This window comes from Bubalus bubalis, chromosome 2 (genome assembly GCF_019923935.1).
Source record: "Bubalus bubalis isolate 160015118507 breed Murrah chromosome 2, NDDB_SH_1, whole genome shotgun sequence".
In the NCBI taxonomy this organism is placed as follows: domain Eukaryota; kingdom Metazoa; phylum Chordata; class Mammalia; order Artiodactyla; family Bovidae; genus Bubalus; species Bubalus bubalis.
Genome location: NC_059158.1, coordinates 71,366,991 through 71,391,723, shown reverse-complemented (window position 1 = coordinate 71,391,723; position 24,733 = coordinate 71,366,991). Strand labels below are relative to the sequence as shown.

At 42.9% G+C, this 24,733-nt stretch overlaps 1 protein-coding gene and 1 long non-coding RNA gene across 2 annotated transcripts in view; one reads left to right on the top strand and one right to left on the bottom strand.

Annotated features, from left to right (window-relative positions):
- The window catches only part of PDE11A (phosphodiesterase 11A), a 420,247-nt gene that overhangs the window by 6,438 nt on the left and 389,076 nt on the right, over positions 1-24,733 (bottom strand). The gene's annotated exons all lie outside the window — the stretch shown is intronic.
- On the top strand, positions 384-24,642 carry LOC123330863. The gene is made up of 2 exons (XR_006547107.2): positions 384-1,449; positions 23,535-24,642. It is a non-coding gene; the product is annotated as an uncharacterized LOC123330863 (long non-coding RNA).

Here is a 24,733-nt window from a genome sequence, read left to right as displayed (position 1 = left end):
GGTCACTCCCCACAGGGAGTAAGCTGGGACACTTGGCGGGCCCATTTCATTTGCTCCCCCTTCTCATGAATCTGTATTATGTGGCTGTGGTCCACTGTCTGAAACTTGTTTTGTGTATTTTTCTGGTTTTTTTTTTTTTTTTTTTTTTTGGTGTTTTATCCCCCCTATTACTATGGTCCAGCAGTGGAAGTTGCTAATATTGGTTTTAAACAACTCTGTCTTGGGTCCCAGCCCATGAGCTCCAAGGGAGAGTGGAAACAAGGCCTATATCTCCAGATCTCTAGCTCTGGGAACAGCAGCCCTCCTCCACCCTGCCCACAGAGCAGTGGCAGGAAGACAGGGGAAGGTCAGGATGAGTAGGGTCAGGACGTTCTGACCTGCTACAAAATCCTGCTATAAAAACAACCCCAGCATGACCCCCTTGGGAAATGAATACAGTATTCTGTCTTACTGCCATAATTCCTAAGACCATGTTTATACCAGCTCACTAAGCCGCTGGGAGGCAGATTTTGGCCTTGCTTTCCCTCTGCCACCAGGATCCACATCTGCCATCATCTGGCCTGTGTGTGCTTCTCAGTCGACCACAGTCACTTCTCAGAACTCAACTGCTGGATCGATGGAGGCAGATGCAGTACAGGGGAGGAAGCCAACAGAAAGCTGTGCTCTTAGAAGAAGTCCCTACTCCTACATTCTTGCTGAAAAGGGGCAGAGAGGAACCCCACCAAATTAAAGGCAGTTCAAAGACTTCCTTTGAACCTGAAAATGTCCAACTACATCATTAATACCTTTTAAAAAAACTTTGAGGCAATTATCTGAGCTGGATATTTATTTTTTTTAAAGGCCAGAGAAGATGGTTTTTACTTCCTAATGTTGACTCATATATTCCCAGGGTGTTGGCAATAAGAACTGTATTTTCTGATTTCCTCCATTCCCCACCCTACTCAAGAGAAATAATCAGAAACTAACAGATATGATGGCATGGTAGAGAAAAGAGAAATTAAAATATTTTAAAAACACCGATTTGGGGGGGTAAAATTTAAAAATAGACTTGGAGCCCCTCTTAAATGTCTTGTTTGAGGCAATATCCTTGTAATGAAGATGTGATTGCTTACAACCATGATCATTTAACTTCCTCATTGAAAATGTCCAAAAGCCCACTTGGGGGTTGGCATTTTGAAATGGAAAGTCATTGGTGGCATGACCAGCTGGTGTCATCTCTGCTCAAACCTTCAACAGGAGAAGCAAGAAATGCATGCGAGTGGTGGCAGGACCTGAAATTCTTTAGAATTCTCAAGACTGGCCAGTCACATGCATAAAGAGCATCTCTAAGAAACAAGAAAGCTTCGACTGAAGGTTTGTGACTTCAGAGAGAAGTGGCCAATTGTGCAGCAAATCCCAACTTTTCAATTAGTGAACTGTTGAACTGCTAATCTCTCCTGGTTCTCAAAGGTAAGGATTAGTCCCGATTGCATCTGCCATATTCCTGAATTTTACGTGCCATGTTGCAATGATGTAGTTGCTAAGAATCCCATTTGGCTTGTCAGCCTTCTACTCCTCCATCATGTTGTAAAGGCCAGATCGTGAATTGTCCTGAACTCAACTCATTGCCTTCCTGTGAACCCACCTCTGCTGTCAGGGTTACTCCCTCAGGGAATTAAGTATTAGCATCTCCACCCAACTGCCCAGCCCAGCAATCTACAGGTCGTCCATTACATCTTTGTCTTCCCCTGCATCCAAACTATCACCAAGTCCTCTCAATCCTGCTTCCCAAGTGCCCCCATGTGTCAGTCTAGCGCCATTTCAATCGCCCAAGCTCAGGCGACCCTCACCTTCTCCACTTCTATAACCTCCTCAGCTCCTGCCTGGGCTCCCTGCTTCCCTTGAGTCCCATCCAATGAACTCTCATTGCAGCTATCCTGGTCAATCAAAACCATACACCTGAGCCTGCTGCTTTCTACCCTGAACCTTTCGGTGGCTCCTATATGATATGAATGTGTTGCAAGACCCTACTAGAAAAGGAGAATTGTGGCATTAAAAGGTAATGAAACCCAGAAATAAAACAAAAAAAGAACCATAAAGCTGAATGGAAAATTTGCATTGCAGTACAAAACCAAATTACCAAACACTAAAATAATCCCGTTGAGTCTTCTAGAAAACCTGAAGTGCACACTTTTTTGTGCATTTTACCATTTTTCTGAGTAAAAAGATAAGCTAACTTCCACATGGTGTGTTTGGCAAGGGAGTAGCCGAAGTGTTAGTTACTACATGTGAGAGCAGATGGAGTCTGCTGTGGGGTCCAGATGGGAGGCAGCAAACAGATTCCTCCTAAACCTCACTCCTTCCCTCCCCAGTTCAATGGCCTCTGAAACTCAAGGTTGTGTAAAAATTAATTTGCATTAAATTGCTTAAGATAATGTATTAACTACCACGGGAGGCTTCCAGCAGATTTTAAAACTTGCTTCGAAAAACAAATAATCAAACAATAATGGTGAACACAGAAGTGAACCAAGACTTTCTTGGATAAATGTTTGTAGACATTCACATTAAATATACTACCTTTAAAACAAACCTTTAGTGTGTAATTGGCTCAGGCTGGAAAATTAATAATAATCGTTTATATATGTCACACATGTACCTGCTCCAGGCACCATGTACTGCTGGGTTTTCCCCAGGCTAGAACACGATGGAGTTTAAAAGGCTTATGACTTCTTTCCCATTTGGGGACGGAGTCATTTACTCCACCAGGGCTGTGGTATCTCTATCAGAGATTGCTAGTTGCCTTTCCAGTAAGCATTTTAGCCTCCCTTAAGCTTAGGGACTTCCCTGGTTGGTCACTGGTAAAGAATCTGTGGCCAATATAGGAGACTTGAGTTTGATCCCTGGGTCGGGTAGCTTCCCTGAAGAAGGAAAGGGCAACTCATTCCAGCAGTCCTGCTTGGAAAACCTCAGGGACAGAGGAGCATGGCAGCTACAGTCCACGGGCTCATAAAGGCATCAGACATGACTTAGTGACTAAAAAGTAACAACAGCAAAGCTTAGGAATGGCCAGGGAGGAGCAAGAAGAATTTAGAAAAAAAGCTTCTGAGAAGACTCTTAAATGAGAGTATATTCATTTGGAAGGTGCATCCTATGTCCTGCCCCTCTCTCCTTCTTGCTGCTGGAATATTAACATGATGTTTAGAGCTACAGTGGCCATCTTGTGACCATGAGGCAATCTTGAGTATGGCAGCCACGTCCTAAGGGAAGATAAACAGGGCCTGGGTCTCTGACTGTTATGGAACTGCCATATCATAGAAACCTAGAATTGACTTATTTGGATTATTATTATCAGAGAGAAAAGTAAATTTCTATTTTGTTGAAGCTATTGTGATTTCAGATGGTGACTGCAGCCATGAAATTAAAAGACGCTTGCTCCTTGGAAGAAAAGCCATGACCAACCTAGATAGCATATTAAAAAGCAGAGACATTACTTTGCCCACAAAGGTCCGTCTAGTCAAAGCTATGGTTTTTCCAGTAGTCATGTATGGATGTGAGAGTTGGACTATAAAGAAAGCTGAGCACCAAAGAATTGATGCTTTTGAACTGTGGTGTTGGAGAAGACTCTTGAGAGTCCCTTGGACTGCAAGGAGATCCAACCAGTCCATCCTAAAGGAAATCAGTCCTGAGTATTCATTGGAAGGCTTGATGCTGAAGCTGAAACTCCAATACTTTGGCCACCTGATGGGAAGAACTGACTCAATGGAAAAGACCCTGATGCTGGGAAAGATTGAGGGCAGGAGGAGAAGGGGATGGCAGAGGATGAGATGGTTGGATGGCACCACCGACTCAATGGACATGAGTTTGAGAAAGCTCTGGGAGTTGGTGATGGGCAGGAAGCCTGGTGTAATGCAGTCCATGGGGTCGCAAAGAGTCAGACACAACTGAGTGAACTGAACTGAATTGTGATTGCAGATCTCTGTTACTAGTACCACATGCAATTCCTGATTGAGAGAATTGATGTCAGGATGTAGGTCTCTACTTTATGGCTACCTGTGTATGTGTCAAAAGGTTCTAGCCATCTTGATACTTGGACACATTGATCTTTGCATTGAGGAGTTGTGAGACCAGTTTCTTTGGCAGTGGGTTATAAGTGAACTGTAGTAGGCAGCAGAGGCTAGATACTGTCCTCTTACCCTCCCTCAGGGAACAGTTCACTCCATGTGCTCTGAGTGGGCACATCATTCAGGCCTGACCAACACCAGTGATTGGCGTAGAGATGTGGATCCAAGCTAAGGAAATCAAAGGTCTTGCAAGGTTTCCCCTGGAACTACTGGAAATGAGCTTTTCTTTTCCTTCTTTCTCTTGGTGTGATAATACCTAGAATGAACATGTGACCTTATTGCTGCCAGGATGTGTGAGGAAAGCTTGGCTGAGAATGAAGGCAAAACATACCTAGCTAGAGGCAGAGAAATGGGGGCATCTGTCTTATGATGGCCTTTGAATCCTCTGGATCTGTCCACATGCCGCCCAGTCAGCTGTATCTCTAAGTTTCCTGGCTGCTTAAACCAGCAAATTCCCATTTCTGCTCAAACTCATTTGAGGGAGTCCCTGAGCTCCAAACACTGGGTCTTTGGCCGTTGTCCCTTATTGTTCTCTGTCACCTGCAGGAACTACTTGAGGTTGAAATCCCCTACTAGACTTTGAACTGGTGGCTGCCATAAGGGAGTCTCAATTTTCCCAACATAAAAAGTTGCTGCTGGGCTTCCCTGGAGGATCAGGTGGTTAAGAATCCACCTTGCAATGCAAGAGACACTGGTTCGATCCCTGGTCAGGGAAGATCCCATATGCTGCAGGGCAACTAAGCCTATGAGCCACAAGAACTGAGCCTGTGCTCTGGAGTTGGTGAGCTGCAACTGCTGAGCCCACGTGCAGCAACTACTGAAGCCCGTGTGCCTAGAGTCCCTGCTGCACAAGAGAAACCACAGCAATGAGAAGCCTGCACATGGCAACTAGAGAGTAGACACTACTCTCTGCAACTAGAAAAAGCCGGCACGCAGCAATGAAGACCCAGCACAGCCAAAAATAAATAAACATTTTTTAAAAGTTGCTGCTAATACTCAAGGGTCAGCCTTCTCTACCCAAGTTCATTAGAGTCAGGGACCAGTTAGCACTTATCTCCCTTATCCTTGAACCACTAGAGTCTGCCAAATAGATTCTTTGAAAGGTTTTAAAGGCTGCTGAGTCTTAGTCTCCCATGCTATGGGGACTCAAGACACCAGCAGAGACTGCCAACTCTCTGAGTGGTGAGTCAGCAGAGCTATGGGATTTCACCTTGCAAGGAAGGAACGCTCAGAGGTCTGGGGTGACTTGGCATTCATTTAGCCTGGATTGTTCCTAATGATCAAGTGAACTCAGACAGGAAAAACAGCAACTAGCTGTTTTTACTTTCTCCTTAGTGGTAGTTCAGTATTACTCCACGTTTATCACATCAGGTGAGATTCTTTTTCCAGCTGAGAAAACTCTTTTTCTATATGTGATCTTAACTCGGCAGATTCCTTACAGCAGTAACAGCTGTAGGATCTATTAAGCAATAGCAGATTGTCTGTGTCTGATTTTTGCAAGTGCCAAAAATTACTGTCAGAGCTTTCTGTTTTGTTAGTGATATTTGAGAACTTAAAATCTAAATAATGTGAGAGAGTTAATCAGATAGGAATCATAATTAAAGATGATAAAGCCACAGATGTAATACTTGGTTTGAGGGGGGCAAGTAAGTTCATTGGAATCCAGGGTAAGAATGAGGCAGATCTATATTTGGAATCCTAAGGGCATGGTCTGCTGCTGCTGCTGCTAAGTCGCTTCAGTTGTGTCCAACTCTGTGCGACCCCGTAGATGGCAGCCCACCAGGCTTCCCCGTCCCTGGGATTCTCCAGGCAACAACACTGGCGTGGGTTGCCATTTCCTTCTCTAATGCATGAAAGTGAAGTCACTCAGTCGTGTCCAACTCTTCGAGACCCCATGGACTGCAGCCTACCCGGCTCCTCCGTCCATGGGATTTTCCAGGCAAGAGTACTGGAGTGGGGTGTCATCGCCTTCTCCGAGTAATAACTTAGAATGAGATCATTTTCTCTCCAAGGTTTGAAGCAGATTAGTAGTGCCTGTAGAAGAGAAAATACTCTATTGCAATTTTCTCTCCCTCTTTTCTTTCTCTTTCCATGTTCTTAATCTCTCAGAGGTTACTTGTTTCATTTTTATTTTATTTATATGTTCAAAGGATTCCTTTGTGGAAAATTTATATTTATAAATTACATTAACATTAGGAATTAATGAGGCAGGAATTTAGTCTCCTTGGATTAATAGCATTGTTATTTCCACAATATAGGGCTGCTGCTGCTGCTAAGTCACTTCAGTCGTGTCCGACTCTGTGTGACCCCATAGACCGAAGCCCACCAGGCTCTGCTGTCCCTGCATCTTAAACTCAATGTCTACCCAGCCAGGCCAGTAAAGTTAATGAATGAAATAGGCTGGGGGATACAGCTGGGAGAGGTGGGGCCTGTGGCAAATGGAACATGTTACACTTTTATAAACTGAATGAATGAATGAATGAAACGGGGCTGGGTCTATTCCGAGGCCACACACTTGCTCTCAGTGACAGACAGTAAAACACATTTGGCCAAAGTGGACTAATAGCTTCTGAGTACTGAATGTGTCCTGTGTTCAGGTGCCATCCTAGGGCCCCTCCAGATGTGAGCTCATTAAACCTCGCAGCAATGCAGAGACGGGTGATGTTGGCCCTGTTTTGACAGATAAGGAACCTGAGATTGGGGAAAATCGATTTAAAAGGGTCAGTGTTTCCATGGGTAAGTGTACAGCAGAGCTGGAATGCTGCAGGCTGAGGACAGAGCCTATGGAGTCTGCCCTGAGGGATCTCAACTAGGACGCTGGTGGCGCCTGCGTCTCACACATGGCCGCAGCGTCTGGGCCATGGGGTAACTTTTCAGCTCCAGTGTCCTCAGCACTGTTTGGGGACAAAGTCACAGGAGGGAGGAGGCCTCACTAAGGAATGAAAAAGCACCACTTCCCAAGCATTAGGTGTAGACAGTGAGTCTTTTATCTATGACCCGTCTACTCGAGCTTACCCTGGGAAAATAAAATGAGGGTTTGAAGTAGTAAATCACAGGCAAGCCTGAAGAGGCTCCTGTGCACAGGAGCAAGGAGGACCGCTTCTTCTGCTATAATGAGCCCCTCTAGGAGACTGTCCTACGTTACCCTGTTGGTCGGGTTTTCAGAGCACGTTGGTAGCTAATCAATCATGTTCATTGTGTAGGCAACATCTGGACTTGGAAGGAATAAGCTGCTGACCCAGAAGCCATAGGCTTTGATGAATGGGGCCTCATGTAAGTGGTTGGAACATGTAAGTAAAACACAGCCACATGGTAACAATCTACCTCTCCATTCACCGAAGTATTTCCCGGTAAAACTATGCCACTCGAGATGTCACAGACATATATATCATCTATTGTTTTTGCAAATTTCAATGTGTAAAAAGAACCATTTAAAAATTTTAGTTTGTTGAGCTGCAAGCATGTGTTTACTATGTACTTTCTGTATACTTCTCACAAGCTTGGGCTCAAGGTTCTCCAAACATAACAGCTAGAGTGCCTGTGTGGGAGAGGGTTGTTGCTGTTCACTTGCTCAGCGGTGTCCAGCTCTTGGTGACCCCATGGACTGCAGCACACCAGGCTTCCCTGTCTTCCACTATCTCCTGGAGTTTGCTCAAATTTATGTCCATTGAGTCAGAGAGGGTTGTAAAAATGTGGAGTTCCTTGCTCTTGGTGTGAGTGGTGTTCTGAGTAAACTATCAAGGTACCTCCAAGAATGGATTCTATAATACCCTATTAACACTTGCTCTTCTGTTTTTTACCTGATATTTGTACTAATGAACTGCTTGGTGAGTGCCAGGCAAATCTCATGATGCCTGAGCATTTCTTGTGAGTTTAAAGGTGGTCCTCATGTCAGCACCAACCAGGACTCAGATCTGAGACAGGGAGGGAGCCATCAAAGCCTGTGCATCCCACTGCCCTAGAACAATAGAGAATCAGAACCAAAGTATCCATGAGGGATGCTTGTCTTTAGATGAACATCCTTGGAGACAAAAATCCTCTATTATTTTAGTGGTCTCTTTCCATATGGCAAGAGAAACTACTTTTTCTTAATTATACAGCATAATAAATAAAGATTTGGGGGAGAAAGAATAAGAAGACAAAGGATATTTTACACATTCCACTGCGTGTATCATTAGCTGGCATTTTGTCCATAGAAAGGGTCAGCTTTAAGATCTGAGGGAAGAGACGCTACTGTGGCTTCTTTACTATATTGCTGCTGCTGCTAAGTCGCTTCAGTCGTGTCTGACTCTGTACGACCCCATGGACTGCAACCCACCAGGCTCTCCCATCCCTGGGATTCTCCAGGCAAGAACACTGGAGTGGGTTGCCATTTCCTTCTCCAATACATGAAAGTGAAAAGTGAAAGTGAAGTCGCTCAGTTGTGTCTGACTCTTTAGTGACCCCATGGACTGCAGCCCACCAGGTTCCTCTGCCCATGGGATCTTCCAGGCAAGAGTACTGGAGTGGGGTGCCATTGCCTTCTCTGTATTATATTGCTAACTCTCCCCAAAACTAAGATATGGGGAAAGTTTTTATGTGTGGGAACAGCAGGACAAATACTCTAAATATTTTTAAATTAAATTTTAAAGTTCAGTTTAAAGAAGAGAATATTAGAATATTATGAACAAAAACTTCCTAATAGGCACCATTTTTCATCTCAATGTTGGGAAGTTTTGCATTCATTTAACCTTCAGCTGTTTAACCTTGATTTAACCTTGGTCATTTAACCTTGATCATTTATCCCAATAAAGAGACAAACTAGATTTGTTTTTGAACTAAATTACAGACCTTCTATGGAAAAATAAGCAAGAATACTTAGAAACTACTGAAAGAGTAACGGGGAAAGTGAAACTAGGCTTATCATTAAAATATATTCTAGGGACTTCCTCAGTGACTCAGTGATGGAGAATCCGTCTGCCAATGAGAGAAACACGGGTTCGATCCCTGGTCCAGGAGGATCCCACATGCCAAAGAGCAACTAAGCTGATAAGCTACAGCTACTGAGTCTGTGCTCTAGAGCCCGGGAGCTGCAACTGCTGAGCCCACTTGCCACGGCTCTGAAGCCCTCGTTCCCGAGAGCCCGTGCTTCACGGCAGGAGAAGCCAGGGCGGTAAGAAGCCCTCACAAGACAACGAGAGAGTAGCCCCGCAGTGAAAAGCCAGCACAGCCAAAAATAAATAAATAAAATATTATGTATATATATATATACACACACATATATATATTATCTAAAGCAATATTAATTAAAACAGCATGACTAGGCAGAGGGAGTAATAGAACGGAATAGAAAGAGTTAAACTAGAATTGTTTAAGGGAATTTGGTATATGATGAAGGTGACCTTTTAAATCATAGGGAAAAAGATTAGGAAAAAACTCATGGGAAAACTGGGTAGCCATCTACAAACTTTGTATCCAACACAATAAGGTAAAACCAGATGAGTCACAGATATAATATAAAAAATGAAACCATAAGGTACTGAAAGAAGTTCTGAGAATTTAAAGAATTTCTAATTTTGGAATGGGAAAGTCATGATCTGTATGATAAAATCCAGAAGTCATAGGAGACGAGTTTGACTACATAAAATCAATGTATTTCTGTATAGCATAAACAGAGTGAAAAGTGAAAAGATAAATGACAACCTGGGGGGGGAGTGGAATTGCCACTTTTGCTACAGATAAAAGTCTATTTCTTTAATATACAGTGAGCTCCTACAAATAAATAAGAAAAGACCACCAGCCCAATAAAAAAAGGGCAAAATGTGGAGAGTTTATAGAAAAAAATACAATTACTCCTAAGTAAATAAATCTATACTAAAAATATGATCAAACTCATTTATGGTATGGAAAATACACATTAAAACTATAATGAGATAGATTTTGCACGATCATATTGGCAACATTCAAGAAGTTTGATAATAGCTTGTATTGGTAAGAGTACAGAGGAAGAGGCACCTCAGCCATCGCTGGTGGAAATATAAATTGGTTCCAACTCCACAGAGAGAAAGTTGGCAATATCTATCAAAATTCCAAATGCCCATATGCCAAGTGTCCAGTCTAGGTATTTATTTTACAAATAAATTATGAAGATGATGCATTTACAAGGATATTTATAGCACTCTGTTAACAATAGCAAATCATTAGAAACAACATCAGTGTTCAGAAATAATAGTTATTGATTAAATAATTCATTTTACATCTTTAAAATCTGATATTCTGCAGCCATCAAAACTAATGAGATAGCTGCTGTCTGAACATGAAAAAGGAGTAATCTCAAACATATATTAAGTGTAAAAAAAATAATGTTGGAGCAGGATAGACATTCATATATGTGTATATATAGATATATACACACATATACATGTGTGTGTGTATATCCATATGTGTATTATACGCCAACTATATCTGAATAAAAGAAAAAGCTAAAAAAACACTATATTTCTGCTTCTACATAGATTATCTTTGGATGAAATTGGGTAACAGTGGTTACCCTGAGGGAGAAGACCTAGGTGACCGGGGGACAGAAGTATGAGGCAGTACCTCGTCTCTCTAATATTTTTGTGCCTTTTGTGAATTTTGTTCACTGGGCATGTATCAACTATTTAACACTAAAATATCTTATTTAAAAGTTTAACATGCACTGATAATAGAATTAGCAACCTTTGATCATGCATTAGAATTACTCACTAGCAAGTCATTTCATTGTTCATAAAGCTCACGAGTACAGGATAAAAAAGAGAAATACTTATTTCATAAAGATCAAAATAATTTAGTGCTTTGCTACCATAATTCAACAATTATCTCAGTACCTTAATGCACAGCATGCTAATGTTGTGTGTAAGCCTCCGTCCCTCTCCCCCATCCACATTCCGATAAGGGCCGACTACTCATTGATTCTAAACATTTCCTCTGAAAAGCAATCAATGTCCTCTGCCTGGCCATTAAATGGATTTTGAAAAACTCTTCAATCCGTATCAGTCTCATATCCTTATTTAGTTCCTCAAATCTGCCCTCAGCTGGGAATTGTGCAGGCGACTGTGATTCTGTTGTGTTCACCACTCATTTGAAGGGCCCCATCCATCATCATTTCTAGGCCTTTTCTGATGCAATGTAGCTTGTTCTTTGTCTTTCTTAAAAACTGAACGGCTGTTAAATTATCCATTTATCTTCCTTCAGATTTTGTGTTCAGTTTCTCAGGCCCTCTCAGGGCTGTCTTTTCTACCTTGCTTGCTGACTTTTCATTCCATTTCCCCTGTTCTTAGAGACATCTTGGTTCACCATGCTGTCCTTTAAAACAAACTCCTTGCTTCCATCTGCTTGCTGTGTGTTTGAAATCTGCATCACTACTCAGACAGATATGCTTTTTAAACTTTGTTCCTTCAGGACAGCTTTGAAAACTTGGCGATAATATGCTTCAAATTTTATATGTAGGTAGCGGAGTATATCGGAGAAGGCAATGGCACCCCACTCCAGTACTCTTGCCTGGAAAATCCCATGGACGGAGGAGCCTGGTGGGCTGCAGTCCATGGGGTCGCTAAGAGTCGGACACGACTGAGTGACTTCACTTTCACTTTTCACTTTCATGCATGGAGAAGGAAATGGCAACCCACTCCAGTGCTCTTGCCTGGAGAATCCCAGGGATGGGGGAGCCTGGTGGGCTGCCGTCTATGGGGTCACACAGAGTCGGACACGACTGAAGCGACTTAGCAGTAGCAGCAGTAGCAGAGTATATCAGGGCAAACCCTACACCGAAGGTCAAAGTCTTGGTTTCTAAACCTAGCTCTGCCATCATCAAGTCAGGTCACAAGGGAACTTTCAGGGTTTCACTCCCCTACAGATGATTTGCAAGTTTGCTTCTAGGCAGGCATTTCAGTATGACGATAGTGTTGCTTCCATTTCAGGTGATTCAGTAAGGACCTGAGGTCTGTACACTGATGCCTGCATACACAGCCTCTCAGGTGGCAACAAGGTTCTATCAACCATGAGCCCAGATTTGAAGGCTGAAATAAAAAATCTAAGCTCTGTTACCTAATATCTGTGTACTCTTAGGCATGTCATAGGAACTTTCTAGCTTCAGTTTTCACATCTGAAAAGGGGGGTGGTAGTAGAATCTATCTTGATATAGCTAAGAAAGTTAAATCAATCTTGATCAGAAATGCTAAAGTTTCCCACAGGGCAGCTCAGGAGTGGTGGGTTATATTAGGCATGCAAAATCTTCATAGCAGCTTTGTGATAATGCATTCCTTCCCCATCCTTGATTTTGCTAAGAAAATTTAATCAGACTTGGAAAGTCAGTCTAGTGTCTGGCACACAAGAAGTGTCCAGGAAATGTTATTGTTATAGCTTTACTACATCTTGGTGAGACCCGCAGTTCGCTATTTTTTTATCCAAAGTTCCAACCGAGGCTACTGAGGCTTAGAGATGCTATTAATGCTAATAACAAGAATAACAGCTCATATGTATGGAGGGCTTTAGCATGCAAAGTTTACTTTTCCAAAAGCATTTCCACAAATCCCGTCTCCCTTGGTTCAGACTCTTGGAAAGGTTGATATTAACTATCATCAATTGCATTTACTCCAAAAAAGAAAGTCACTTTGTAAGGCCAAATGCCTTAGAAATGTAGCACAGTGGAGTTATTAATACTTTCACAGTCAAACCTAAAAGCCCAGGGTGATCACCATGAAAATAGTGTGGAGGATAAGGAGCAGCAGGTTTCACTACAAGTAAGGAGGGGGATTTATAAAAGCGTTCAGCCTTTGTTGTTCATCTTTTCTCTTTTCCCTCTGCCTCTTTCTTCTCTGTATGTCTCTGTTGCTCTCTTTCTCGTGTCATATTAGGTTTTTCAGCTGTTCAGACCATCTATAGTGTGATCACAGGTGACATGTGAAGTCAGGGACTTGGAGAATCATTCTCCCTCTTCTGTTATTTTCTGGTTCTGTGGCTTAGCCCTCCCTTTGCTGGTGGGAGGCATTCATTTGCTGAAGCTCCCCCTAATTCATTGGGGCGATTGTGAGCAGCAAGTATAACCTCCCTAGCTTCTCAGCCGTGAAATAAAGACGGAAATGCTAAAGCCCACCACAGGGCAGCTCAGGAATGGTGGGTTATGTCAGGCAACGCAGAAGGCACGAGATGCTGGGGAAACGCAAGATCTTCCTAACAGCTTTGCAATAACGCATTCCTTCCCCATCCTGTTGCTATGTTGGCTGTGTTGCCAATGGAGGCAGCCCCGAGGGGTCTCATGGCAGGCAGCTGAGTCACAACCAGAGACCGCTGCTCTAGTTGGGGCAAGGCGGAGGTTGGGGGCATGCAGTGTGCGAAGGCATTACAGCTGAGTAACAGACACAGGGAATGCAAACGAGAATAATGTGCTAATAACGGAAAATGCAGTGGGCCCTGGAGACCAGGATATCTACCTCCTGGGGGAAGCTTGTCACCTGAGCAGATTCCTGCAGTCAGAGAAGGACTTGCTGGAGAGAAGAGGGAAGGGTGGGCCTGGCAGAGGCAGCTGTGTGAGCAAAGACATGGGCTTGGACTATGAGTAGGGGAGTAAAAAAGCAAAGACATCAGTTTGCCAACAAAGGTCCATACAGTCAAGGTTATGGTTTTTCCAGTAGTCATGTATGGATGTGAGAGCTGGACAATAAAGAAGAATTGATGCTTTTGAACTGTGGTGCCAGAGAAGACTCTTGAGAGTCCCCTGGACAGGAAGGAGATCAAGCCAGTTGATCTTAAAGGAAATCAACCCTGAATACTCTTTGGAGGGACTGATGCTGAAGGTCCAATACTTTGGCCACCTGATGCAAAGGGCCAACTCATTGGAAAAGACCCTGATGCTGGGAAAGATTGAAGGCAGAAGGAGAAGAGGGTGACAGAGTTGGGTGGCATCCCTGATTGAATGAGCATTAACTTGGACAAACTCCAGGAGATGGTGAGGGACAGGGAAACCTGGCGTGCTGCAGGCCGTGGAGTCACGAAGAGTCGGACACAACTTGGTGACTGATCAACAACAACAGTGGTGGGTGTGTCAAGAGCAGAAGGCTCAGGGTGGAGGGCGAGGAGGTGAGCATGGGCAGGCCAATGTGCCAGCTTGGATTTTTTCTTCTCTGATGGGAAGGGAGGATCTGAAGGGCCCACAGTCAGATTTCCCCTTGGAAGATAAGCCTGGTGTTATGATGATGGAATCTAGAGGGTGAGAGTGGGGAGGGGCTGTGAGCCTGACAAGGTCTGAGTGGAGGCCACTGGCAGTGGGGCGGAGTCAGGAGAGCCCAGGATAGGAGGTCCCAGAGGAGGAGAAAATCATGACATAGCAACTAGAAAGTACTGGAGAAGGAAAACATCAGGCATTAGGTCCTAATTTATAACATATTTGTCTTTTTGATGATAGGAGAGGCTTTCTGAAGTTGTCTTTTGTTTTTTGCATCTCCTGTATGCTCTGAAATCCTTTTTCATTCAGTGTTTTGATTCACTTCCATTCCTTCACATTGGAAGCTCTTTTCAAACATGCTGTGGCCCTAATCTGTTAGCAGATATTTAAGCATGCAGCACTGAAAGACTTGTTCTGGACAGTGAGTAAAGTGGGGCGGGGGAGCAGAGAGGCTGTGGTTGTTGGGGGGTGGTGGTGGTGGGGCTTCATCTTAAGGGCGTTCTGCAGGGAGCCAAAACTCTCACTGAGGGAATCCCAAGTGCAAGTACATACAGGTCTTCTCTCTGCAGCTGTTCTCCTTCCCTGAAGAGGAATCCCACCTTTCTGCCTCTGGGGCTATCTGGCCTCTGGCATCTTGAGTGCAAAGTAGGGCGGGAGTGGGGAGGGGTGTGGGGTATGGGGAGGCCTCATGGGGTCTAGTCAGTCATTCCACAGACTTCTAATTTCAGTTACAGGTTCTCCCAGTTAATGCTCTGAGAGAAGAGCCCTCTGGTCTCCTGAGTTGGCAGCAGAGAGGAGACTCCAGGAACCCCATTTCCAACCTCTGTTTCCAGGCTCAAGCCTCAGTCTCTTTACTATGGATCGAATTGTGACACACCCTCCCCTCAAAAAAACAGAGAGAGATGCTGAATTCCTAACCCTGATACTTGGGGATGTGACCATATTTGAAAACAGAGTCATTGCAGATGTTATCAGGGGCTTCCCAGGTAGCTCAGTGGTAAAGAATCCACCTGCCAATACAGGAGACACAGAAGATGTGGGTTCAACCCCTGGGTGGAGAAGATCCCCCGGAGCAGGAAATGGCAACTCACTCCAGTATTCTTGCCTGGAGAATCCTACGGACAGAGGAGCCTGGCGGGCTATAGTTCACAAGGTCGTAAAGAGTCAGATATGATTGAGCAACTGAGCATGCACACACAGATATTAACAAGTTAAGACACAGGCATACTGCATTAGGGTGGGCCCGAAATCCAATGGCTGGTGTCCTTATAAGAAGGCCATATGAAGACACAGGGACACAGAGACGCGGGAAAATGTCACGTGAAGACAGAGGTGGATATGGAAGTGACACAGCTACATACCGAGGAATGCCAAGGGCTCCAGAAGCCAGGAGAGAGGTGTGGAATGGATTCTCTTGCAGAGCTGCCAGAAAGAATTGGCCCTGCTGACCCCTTGATTTCTGACTTCTAGTCTCCAGAACTGTGAGAGAGTAGATTTCTGGTGTGTTAAGCCACCCAGTTTCTTGTATTTTGCTAGGCAGCAGTAGGAAATTAATAGACTCCCTCTTGGCTGAACTGGACCCTTGCCATCCTGAGCCTACTCCTTCTGAAAGACAGATCAGTTCTCTTCCTATTGATGTCCCCTTCTGCAGCCATCCTGGGAAATAACTTCCTTTCCAGCCTCCAATTTTGAGGATATTTTATGCCCTCTTACATTCTATTGTCTTTGAGAATTTATATATATTTTAAAGAAATGCAACATTACTATTTCTAACCACACTTAATAGCATTAAATAAGTCAATAAAATATTGAACAAAAGTGCTCATTTTATAATTAGCAAAAACAACAAAACAACCAAAAAAAAGTAGGAAATGATTGAATAAATTGTGACAAGTCACTCTTTGGAATTCTAGGCTGCCATTTCAAAGGATAATATGAAAATTATGTCAGGCATTTGGAAACACATTTTGAAGTTTACATTAAGTGGCTAGAGCAGAATACACTGGTGTTCCTGGATGAAAATGTGTTTGCATGTGGACAACAGCTTGAGGGGGCATCACAGGAAGAAGAGGACGTGAGTCCTGACTTGTCCCCACAGTCTGGTCTTGAGGATTTAGGTATTCTCTGAGGCCATATATATTTTCTCTCCTGACATCCTCGATTTCCTTCTGGGTCCTCAACAGCAGGTTGTTAACATCCTTACTTACAGACTGTGCAAGGCACGGTAGGCTTTTTCTATCAGAGTTCCTTAAAATTCTTTCAGCCTCTTTTCATTTCCCGAGAATGTTTATATCTTTAAAAATTCACCTCCCCCCCAATTTTTTTCCTTTGTTATTTTATTAATGGAATTCCCAGAAGGGTGTGGAATAAACTAGGGAGGTCAATCTGCCATTGTTAATTGGCAACATCAACTCCGTCGCAGATCAAAGTGTTTGGTCAAGGACAACTTGACATAAAATCTTTCTGAGAAAGTATTTCTCTGGTAACTAGCTAAACAGAACCTATTGGCTCATTCAGCACTCCAGGAACTGCTCTCTCTAGAATCTCTACTCGGCTCCTTGTATCCTCCTCTCTGAAGAACTCAGTTTTATTTTGTAAATGGGAGGTTTCTGAGGTACAGCCCTGCTGGATAAAAATGGAGTCGCCTTTCACTTCCTCGGGGCAGTGTGGTGGGAAAAAGCAGCAAAATAAGGCCGAGAGGACTTGACTTTGAAATTTTGGCTCTGCTGAGTACTAACCGCTTCACTCTGGTTAAGTCCGTTAGTTTCTGTAGGTTTTCATTTCCTCATATATAAAACTAAGACCATAGATATTATAGGATCCAAAATGAAGTATTTTCTTCCTTCACAGAGTTGGGGTCAAATTACAATGCTTGTAAACTTTAAAATTTAAGCAAGCCCTTATCCAGTGGCTGCTAGAGTCAGTATTCAAGAGGTGTCTGCTTGCTGAGATAGTATATACAGGGACACTTTTGTATCTTTCTGGACTGTAATACTGAAATTCTTTTCCAAAAGCTCAGTCTGATAGACATCTTTAACTTTGTTTTAGACACTGCCTAACAGACTCAACATTTTAAATTATCATCTATAATGAAAAACAGTGAGCACAGCAGTTGGGCTGCCATGGACACTGTACATGAGGTTGAGAGCCTGGCTCCCTCTGGTCACATTGTCATTTAGCATCTGCTTGTTAAGATGAGGCAATGTGCCTTGAGTGATTTATTTAATATCTTACAGCTGCAGCTCTGATAACTAAATATAAGAGTAGTGATAGCTGAGGATCCAGATATTGCCTCCTTGAATTCTCTTAGGAAACATTTCACACAATATAGAGGATTCTGTTTGGCAACAGCATAATGAGAATACTTTATGTTTATTTCATGCCTCACTTCCCAGGAGCAAAAACAATGCTGACCCTTCAAATGAACATTAAATTGCAGAAATTTTGGAGAGGCACCCCTAGAATGCAAAAATCAATCTTTAAAAAAGGACTTGATTCTTTTCCTAGTGAAAAATGAAAGTTTTCTTCTTTCTCCCTCTTTCCCACCCCACCCTTTTTTCTTTCCTTCCTCCCTCCTTTACTCCCTCCCTCTCTCCTTTCCTCCCTTACGTTCTTCCTTCTTTCCATTTTCTTCTTAGGAGAAGAGAGGCCATGAAGAGGTAAATCAGCATTTAAAATATGCTTTCTAGTGGCACTGGAAAGTAACTTAAGACAACATTCCAAGCCTTGTATGGACTTGGGGTTAAGTGATTTTTAGCTTTATAAGTTCAAAGCAGAAACACTTTTAAAAAGAGTTATTTATGCTGGTCAGCTGGATAGGAAGAATTAGATCTTATCTTAAATTCTACCCTCAAAAGCCTTATTAGGGAGTGTATTAGAACTTTTTTTTTTTAAACCAGATTCCAGCATTTTAATATAGATTCATGATGGCAGTTTTGGGCTCATAAAATGCATATGAATAGAAATTGAGTCCTACTGTATAAATAAAAGGTTTTTAAAAGCTACTTGAAATAAATCAAAGTCCATTTTGTTTACAAAAAAAATGTACACAGAGCTGGTTGCTTTATCAAATCATAGTCATTTTTTGGAGGTGGAAGACCTTCTCCAAAATCAAACAGTCTGGCATGTCAGGTATTCAGGAAGAACCGTGAGATATAGCCAAAGCTGTGTGATGCCTTCACTGGCCACATACCATGCCCGATGCAGGGAGTGACATGAACGTGAATGTTCTTCTAATAATGAGCCCTCTCGGCTATTCAGCACTTTGTCCTGCAGAGCACATTGCTATTTCATGTTTGTTTTGATAACTGTCGGGCATTGGAGGATCTGAAAAGTCTTCTAAGTCAATGGAAAGTTATATTTTAATCATGATAATTTAGTGTTTCATTGTATTGTAATTTCATGAAATTGTATGTATATATATAAAACTTCTTGAAATCTGTGTACATGTGTTAGCTCTCCCTGTTAACTTGGATATTAAAATAACTATATTTTCAGCCAACGCTGGAAGCAAAGAAAATTTTATGTATTTCCTAGTTGAAAAAGTTAAAGCTCTGAAAAATTCATGGCTATAAACTGGTCTTTTTACACTAGAATTAAGGGCCAATTCAACCATGATGAGAACCAAACCACTCTCTAAAAAGATAGCATAGGCCATATACTTCAGATTATGGGCAGGAATATAGCAGTGCATACTCTGATGAAAGGTTTTATGTATTTATAGATGATAATTTAAAATGACACTATAACCCTACTTCATACATTCCACTGCTTATTAATTCTGTGGTCCCATGTTGCATTATTTTCCCTTCTGTTTCTTCACTCGTTTATTTAGCTGATAGAAGTTTGAATATACTGGGCACTGTTCTGGGAACCAGGACTATGATGGTTCCAGGAAACTAATCTAATGCGGAAGGAAAACAGAAAAGACAGACAGAAAGATGACCACAACACGGAGTGTCACATGTAGTCATGCAGAGATCGGTAGAGTGCTGAGGGGAGAAAAGCTTTCTCAGAGGAGGGGACAGTTTGGGGCGACTTCTTCCAGACAAAAAGGAGAGGGAGGGAGGGATAAGCAAAGGCAAAGGAAGACAGCTGAGAGGGTTTGTGAGCCCTGTGCTTTGGGGCAAAAAGTGCCTGGGTGACATGACATGAGGTCAAGAGGCAGGGGCCTCAGAATGAGAGGATTAACCCAGGAGTCTGGGAGGTATCTTATAGATGGTGGTAGTAACCTGAGGTTTTTAAGCAGGAGAATACCATGATATAGTGGTTGTTTTTTTTTTTTTTTAATGATCATTTTGGCAAAAGTTTGGAAGACAGGGTATAAACTACATAAAACTGATACGTTTGAATGTGTATATTTTGTCTTCCATCTGAATGCAGAGTTCCAAAGAATAGCAAGAAGAGATAAGAAAGCCTTCTTCAGCGATCAATGCAAAGAAATAGAGGAAAACAACAGAATGGGAAAGACTAGAGATCTCTTCAAGAAAATCAGAGATACCAAAGGAACATTTCATGCAAATATGGGCTCGATAAAGGACAGAAATGGTATGGACCTAACAGAAGCAGAAGATATTAAGAAGAGATGTAAGAATACACAGAAGAACTGTACAAAAAAGATCTTCATGACCCAGATAATCACAATGGTGTGATCACTGACCTAGAGCCAGACATCCTGGAATGTGAAGTCAAGTGGGCCTTAGAAAGCATCACTACGAACAAAGCTAGTGGAGGTGATGGAATTCCAGTTGAGCTATTCCAAATCCTGAAAGATGATGCTGTGAAAGTGCTGCACTCAATATGCCAGCAAATTTGGAAAACTAGCAGTGGCCACAGGACTGGACAAGGTCAGTTTTCATTCCAATCCCAAAGAAAGGCAATGCCAAAGAATGCTCAAACTACCACACAATTGCACTCCTCTCACATGCTAGTAAAGTAATGCTCAAAATTCTCCAAGCCAGGCTTCAGCAATATGTGAACCGTGAACTTCCAGATGTTCAAGCTGGTTTTAGAAAAGGCAGAGGAACCAGAGATCAAATTGCCAACATCCGCTGGATCATGGAAAAAGGAAGAGAGTTCCAGAAAAACATCTATTTCTGCTTTATTGACTATGCCAAAGCCTTTGACTGTGTGGATCACAATAAACTGTGGGAAATTCTGAAAGAGATGGGAATAACAGACCACCTGACCTGCCTCTTGAGAAGTTTGTATGCAGGTCAGGAAGCAACAGTTAGAACTGGACATGGAACAACAGACTGGTTCCAAATAGGAAAAGGAGTACATCAAGGCTGTATATTGTCACCCTGCTTATTTAACTTATATGCAGAGTACATCATGAGAAACGCTGGACTGGAAGAAACACAAGCTGGAATCAAGATTGCCGGGAGAAATATCAATAACCTCAGATATGCAGATGACACCACCCTTATGGCAGAAAGTGAAGAGGAACTCAAAAGCCTCTTGATGAAAGTAAAAGTGGAGAGTGAAAAAGTTGGCTTAAAGCTCAACATTCAGAAAACGAAGATCATGGCATCCGGTCCCATCACTTCATGGGAAATAGATGGGGAAACAGTGGAAACAGTGTCAGACTTTATTTTGGGGGGCTCCAAAATCACTGCAGATGGTGACTGCAGCCATGAAATTAAAAGACGCTTACTCCTTGGAAGGAAAGTTATGACCAATCTAGATAGCATATTGAAAAGCATAGACATTACTTTGCCAACAAAGGTCCGTCTAGTCAAGGCTGTGGTTTTTCCTGTGGTCATGTACGGATGTGAGAGTTGGACTGTGAAGAAGGCTGAGCGCCGAAGAATTGATGCTTTTGAACTGTGGTGTTGGAGAAGACTCTTGAGAGTCCCCTGGACTGCAAGGAGATCCAACCAGTCCATTCTGAAGGAGATCAGCCCTGGGATTTCTTTGGAAGGAATGATGCTAAAGCTGAAACTCCAGTACTTTGGCCACCTCATGCGAAGAGTTGACTCATTGGAAAAGACTCTGATGCTGTGAGGGATTGGGGGCAGGAGGAGAAGGGGACGACAGAGGATGAGATGGCTGGATGGCATCACTGACTCAATGGATGTGAGTCTGAGTGAACTCTGGGAGTTGGTGATGGACAGGGAGGCCTGGCTTGCTGCGATTCATGGGGTTGCAAAGAGTCGGACACGACTGAGCGACTGATCTGATCTGAATAATACATAGAAAATTTTGAACAGGTTTTACTATCAGCTCTCAGACTGGGTTATAGCATCAGATAGCATTGTCCTATGTGTAACAAGTAGGAGAATTTGAAAATATGAAGCCAATGTATTTTTATTCTACTTGAACCATGATGCCCATGGCTCCCCACCCATCAGCTCTGCAGACTTTCCTCCTCTCAGCAAGTGGTGGCTCCCTGCTAAAAACAGCAAGCTCTCATCACCCAGGTTTCAGAGAGTAAGTCTCAGGGCTGGTTTTGTGCGGAGAGAAAAGTGAAAGTGAAAGTGTTTGTGACCCCCGCCAGGCTCCTCTGTCTATGGGATCCTCCAGGCAAGAATACTCGATTGGGTGGCTAGTCCCTTCTCCAGGGGATCTTCCCACCCCATGGATCAAACCCTGATCTCCTGCATTGCACACAGATTCTTTTTTTTTTTTAATTTAAATTTATTTATTTTAATTGGAGGCTAATTACTTTACAATATTGTATTGGTTTTGCCATACATCAACATGAATCTGCCACGGGTGTACACATGTTCCCAATTCTGAACCCCCCTCCCACATCCCTCCCCGTACCATCCCTCTGGGTCATCCCAGTGCACCAGCCCCAAGCATCCTGTATCCTGCATCTCCATCTGAGCCACAAAGGGGATTTCTAAATTTCAGAACTCTTATCTCTTAAGAACCAAGCCTGGCTAAAGCAGATCATCAAGTGTGACTACAAAGCTCTGGCGTGGGGAGCATAGAGGAGACCATACAAGGAGAGTTCTCATCAGACTAGGAAAAGGAAATTCATAAACTTCCCACTCCTGTCTTAGAGAAAGGAGAGGAGGAGAGAGGGAGAAGAGGAAAAAGAGAGAGGGGCCGAGGGGGGCCATGAGATCAGATGTGAGTGTCCTGGCTCCATGTTCCTTGGGGGTCAAACCCTGAAGATGAGGGGAAGGCTCATCTCTTGAATCTCAGAGCCCGATTCAGGAAAATGACAGAACTTTCTTAGAATGAGCTGGCACTACCCAGGCTGCATATTGGAAAGGACTGAGGAAGCTGCTGTGTGGACGGCAGGATGAAGAGAAAGTAGCTGGGGTTTCTGCAGGGGTTGAGTGATGACAGAGAACCAGCCGATGAGCACTGACCGGGAAGCAGGTGGCGGCTCGCCATGGTCTGCATGGATCAGAGCTGCGGCAGCCAGAGCCAACAGTCAGACCCTGCACGAAGTGCTTGTGGCAGCCACCCCACAGTCCCAGAGACCAACCCCGCATCACACCCAGAGTCCTGACCCCGCAGGCAACTGGGGAACTCGGTCCCTCTCACCCCCCAGCCACAGAACCGTGACAAGGACAGGTAAGCTCCCCTAGCACCTGGACGTCAGCTGGGGAGAAGGAATGGTTCTGACTGAGGACAATTCACATTTTAGTCTTCCTAAGGACTTGTTTTAACCAGAAAGAACTGAGATGCTTTAAAATCAGTCCCTGAACAACCCCAACTCATCACCAGGAGAAGGTGGAGCCAGATAAATTATAGAGAATATAGAAAGTTATTTTCTTCCCTCCCTTCTCTTCTTTCCTTCTTCCCTCCCTCCCACCTTTTCTTTCTTCCTGAGTTTTTGGAGTTATGTGATTCCACATATGTCCCCCACTTTGTAGAGACAAATAAGAAGTTAACCTTAACTATTCCTTTCTCTCATTCACAGGAATACTAAATGTCGTAGAGGAAAACATTTATAAGAAACTGATTTGGGTGGTGTCCTACTTTTATTAAGTACGTGATAAAATTGTTCCCCTCTTTAACCACATTCTATTCCTTGTAGGCTTTTAAGAGGAGAATTCTAACTAGTCACTCTGCAGCTTACTACTTTTTCTTTCTTTCTTTTTTTTCTAAATTGAACACAAGGCATGACCCATCTGGGGAACATTGAGTTGTTTTTGAAGTTCATTTCTTGGTATCTGGAAAAGTTGTCTTGATGTAGCATCTTACTTCCTCTTTTCCAGTGTATCAATTCTAACTCCAGGTTCTACAAATTGAACTGTATTTTAAAGATTTTTTTCCTCCCTTCTTTTCAGAGAGCATGTTCGTAATTGCATCAGGTGGAATGCATTTTCCAAAACAACCGTGACAAATGAAGGCAGAAAAAAAGTCAGAAGTTACTATAACCCTAATTTCAGAAGCCCTGCCTGTTGCAGAAATGCCTTGACATTCTCACAAAGAGGCAACACTCTTGCCAAAATCTTCTTTTACAGGAGATCATTATTCCAGCTGGAACCTGGCCAGGTCAAGCTCTTTTTTGTTGTTGTTGTTGTTGATCAAATACTCCAAAATCAAGAGCCGGTTTGGGATGAGCTGAAAATCTGATTATGTTCATAACAAAAATTAACTCTCTCAACCCTTAACACACAGAAGATTTATAATGATTTATAGTGCCTCATTGAAATTCTAGGTGCACTGAAGTTTGACGTAGTTGAGAATGAAAATGAAGGGCAAAAGCTTTGCCCGCTATTGCAAAGACAGGCTCAGTGTGATGCTGCTACATCAGGTTTTCTGTTTATCCCTAAGGCTGGTGCAGCAATGACTTCAAAGTTTGATGGTGTCTGGGGTTTTTTTCCTTCGTTCTTTTTTTTTTGTTTTTTCTTTCTCTAAAGAAGTTGAGCAGCAGGCTAACGGATCCCCAGCAGGGTGCAAAGACAGCGGAAAGCGAGGGAATCAGATGTCAATGTGTTCCTCCGAGATACCCTGCTAGGACAGCTAACTAACCAGGGCTTTAGTCTTCTCTTGGGGAACGCGCTTTGATGGTTCCCTGCCCACTCCTGGCTTCCTATATGCTTCCTGATTAAAATGCTGTCACAGATAAATCATGACTTCTGGAACCATTTTCTATTTTTTTTTAAGGAAAAGTTTGGAAACATAAAATTAAAACGATGAGCAAGTTCTAGAGAATTTTATGTGCACATATAAACATGTATTTAAGCACATCACATCTCCCTACTGTAGAACCATCCATGGGTCTGGGACTATTCTCTGCATGTTCCTTCCCGACCCATTACTTTATGAGGTATGTTTATATATTTTCTTTCAGTCACTTTCAGTCAATCACTAGATTACTCTGGAAAGTTCCTGTTGAACAGATTTTGAGGGGTTGGGGGGTTTCATTGTTTTCCTTCAGCATAAGCACAACTTGGGAATTGAAGTTGTCTCAGAGGTAAGAGTTTCCACTTTAAATGCAATGGACATTCAAAATCTACCAGTGTACTTTTGTGGGTTCCCA